The sequence below is a fragment of the Belonocnema kinseyi genome, chromosome 6 (genome assembly GCF_010883055.1).
Source record: "Belonocnema kinseyi isolate 2016_QV_RU_SX_M_011 chromosome 6, B_treatae_v1, whole genome shotgun sequence".
Lineage (NCBI taxonomy): Eukaryota > Metazoa > Arthropoda > Insecta > Hymenoptera > Cynipidae > Belonocnema > Belonocnema kinseyi.
This window is the reverse complement of record NC_046662.1, coordinates 7,856,229-7,859,729: the sequence shown is the minus strand read 5'-3', so window position 1 is coordinate 7,859,729 and position 3,501 is coordinate 7,856,229. Positions and strand designations below refer to the sequence as shown.

At 31.4% G+C, this 3,501-nt stretch overlaps 1 long non-coding RNA gene across 1 annotated transcript; it reads right to left on the bottom strand.

Moving 5' to 3' along the window:
- Nucleotides 1–1,969: 1,969 nt before the first annotated feature.
- On the bottom strand, nucleotides 1,970–2,676 carry LOC117174238. Its single transcript, XR_004467280.1, has 3 exons — nucleotides 2,524–2,676; nucleotides 2,260–2,322; nucleotides 1,970–2,179 (listed from the first exon to the last, which is right to left on the bottom strand). It is a non-coding gene; the product is annotated as an uncharacterized LOC117174238 (long non-coding RNA).
- Between the last annotated feature and the right edge of the window lie 825 nt (nucleotides 2,677–3,501).

The window sequence follows — 3,501 nt, the reverse complement described above, 5'->3', positions numbered from 1 at the left end:
TTAACTTTTTTACATTTTCAAAGAGATAAGTAACATCAAATTATGGGAAAAACTTATTTTGAAGAATTCGAACAAAAATTTAGAAGCTTCTTAATAATTTTGAAAGATTTTGAGACTAAATTTTTTAAAAGATTTGTTGGAAAATCTTAAGCTGTTTATATTTAATTTTATAACAAATTTGAATAAAGTTCCAAGATATTCTAAAAATTGTAACTAAGTTTCATTACAAGTTACTTTTAAAAATAGTAATGAAGGTACCCTAAAAGCTACAAATGTGATCTTTCATATTAAAAAATACTTAAATTTCTATTTCTATTTTTTTCTATTCTATATCTATTTCTATAAAATGGGAATTTTTATTAAGCTGCAAGTTGAGACTTAAATCGCCTATTTCGAAGTGTGAGGCCGACACGAGAAATCCAGCCCCACCACTTTCTATACATCTTTCGGTTCTGTGTCCGTGTGTGTCAAGAGCTTGTCTGACTCGCTGAACGCGGAGCGAGAAGTTGAATTCGTAAGTGGAAGGGCTGGATTCCGGAGCTTGCCCTCACTCTCTGAGTGCATGACTTCGATCGTCTCTTCAATCGCTTCTACTGAAAAATTTGCCTGCCAACCCTGAGGTCCCTTTCTTCGTGGACGGTCACAAATGACGTAACTTTCCAGTAACTTAGTTACTCGTAGCGAGTTACTACTTAGCACTGAGAGGAATGTACTGTTTGAATGAAAGGAACAATAATATGATTTTATTTGCAGTAAAGAAACAAGCTGACAATAAATTAAATAATTTTTAGGAGGATATTGAAACTCACAGAAACTAAACTGCGAAACCGCTAACACGACGCAAAATAAACTGATATGGGGGTTCATTTTTTAAATTGTGAATAACAATTTGCGACTCTTCTTCCTTCGACTGAAACTTTCTTAATGGTTCTGGATAGAGATGGGCCACTTACCGTGTTTTCCACTATACCATACCGTCACCGAAAATCATGGGAAATCATCGTTTAAATCGTTACTGGAATATTTTTACATAAATGACTGATGTTAAAAAGAAACATATATTATTTTTTCATTTATTTCATATTACTTGTAGCATGAGATGAAATATGAATTATAGGGTTTATGAGTGTAACATAATCTCAAAAAGTATGTTAGGGGCGGGCAAGTTTGAAATTTGCTTATTATTAAAAAAATAATATTTTTTTCATTAATCGAAAGATAATAAAAAGAGACTCATTTTTTATATTTTATATTATTGAAATATGTAAAATTATAATACATGTGTAAGTATGATATAGCATACAAATATTAATGAAACATAACTCTACTGATTGGAGTAAGCTTACAGAAAAATATTGTAATAATGAAATGCGAACGAAAAAATGCTTATAGGAATATCTTGGCTCAAATTGGGGATTTAGACAGGACCAAACCATAAATGAAACGCCTAATTAGGCTAGAAACTAACTTACCGACCAACTTTGCCCCGACTTGTATTTATTCATGGACATAGGAAACAAGGGACTAGGCATTCCATTGCGGGAGTGATGCAATGAAGAGGGAGGTCCGCCACCTTTTGATGTCCCGCTACAAACATGGCAGCGCCCACATGTTTATATTTTCATGCACAGTTTTTCGGCAAAAATTTTCGTGCGCATAATCAAATGGCACATCATAAGATGGCGGCTCTCTCCACTCATGGAATTCTCCCCCCTCCCGTGGATTTAACCCCGCTCGCCCAAGTTAGAATGGCATGCCTAGTCCCGTGTTTTCTATGTCTATGTATTTATTTATTTTTGTAGTTTGAACCACATTAAAAAAATGTTCTTTGAAATAAAAAATAAGATAAAACATTTATAAAGGTAAAGTCGTTTATTTAAAAGAAGCATTTCAAGTACCTGAACATTTAAAAAAAAATCTTATTCTTGAACCTGATTATACGTCGCCAGTAAAATGAAAAAATTAGAAATTATCAATTTAGGTTAAAGTTAAATCGTAATTACACATATCATTAATCGATGTAATAATAATTTTCTTATATAGAATACAAGAGCACATGTCAAAGTCCTTGAAAATTCATTTACTTGTTATCCCCTTCATAGCTGTAAATCTCATGGCTAATTCTCCTGACATGTGCTTTTTGATGATATTATTGATGGATTTTCGGATTTGATTTTACCTGTCAAAAAATATACTCAAAGAATTCTTCTGCAAAAAATTAAAAAAAATTATCAATAATAAAAATAATTCATAATATACTTGGTTTCTTTTCTATATTTAAAGGATCAGTTAACTGGTTATCTACCTTTCTGTGAGCAATATCTGAAAAAGTTTAATTCGGTAAAATAATGTATTGTTTATTAGATACGAAAGGGGTTATTAAACCAATTTTAATTAAAATGTCGTATTCTTCAGAATGTGAAATTTATTTATTATTTCATAAAAATAGAATATTTATATTTTATTTTGATGTTTGACTTCATTGCGTCATGAACCTAAATTACTTATCAGTTATTTACTTACTTTCGTTTTCATTCTGGAATCTTGGAGTGTTGGAAATTGCTCGATGCCTCTGAACGCGACGAGCGCTTTTCACTTTCGGCACTTTTTATATTTGAAAACACAGTGTAATAATATTTACAGAAGAAATAACAAAACAACTCCCCACAAAAACCTCAAACTAACATACTTGTCATCGACTTGTGTTCAATAAGTTCGAGATGGAGCCCGACTGAAAACAAATGCACAGCCAAATTTATGACGCTGCAATCAAGAGCTGTAAAACAGAGTTGGTTTAAACTAGATTTAAGATATTAACCCTGTTATAGCCATAGAATAATTCTCCAAGTTGGGGCTAAACATATAATTGGCAAAAATTTGGCAATTTCCACACGGGTGAAAGCACGAGCAGTAGTTTTTATTAATATTTATATCCACTTTCTCATTTTCGTCTTTTTGATTAGAGACTGCTGCTTTAAACTGCAATTTTTTTAATATTTTGGACAGAGTGTTATTTGAATTTACAGCACGATGAAAAGATAATAATGAAAAGATAAAGTTATCTACAAGATAACCCTTAGTACTTTTAATTAGAACTTTTAAACGGGGATAATTTTTACATTTTGGGAAAAACATGTATATGTTTACACCGAATACTCTGCAAAATAAGAGTTATAAATTTATTTTTACATAATATTCCTATGATGAAAGTGAATATTGATTAAATTCCCAAATATATACTTGCATGTTTCATAGATAGTTCTAGGACTATTGGTTCCTACGCTTTCTAAAACACTTAAGGTGTCGTAAAAATAACTGATTTATAAAAACGGTAACTGATGATGTAATCAATAGTATATAATATTGATATAGCTTCAATTGAAAAATACAAGCTCAAAAATACAAGAACTCAGTTCTCGATTTTGAACCGTCTGTGTGAAAGTGTAAATAGTCCTGGAACTGGCTATTCACTAGGTCTTTGAAGTGATTTGTAGGAGAGGG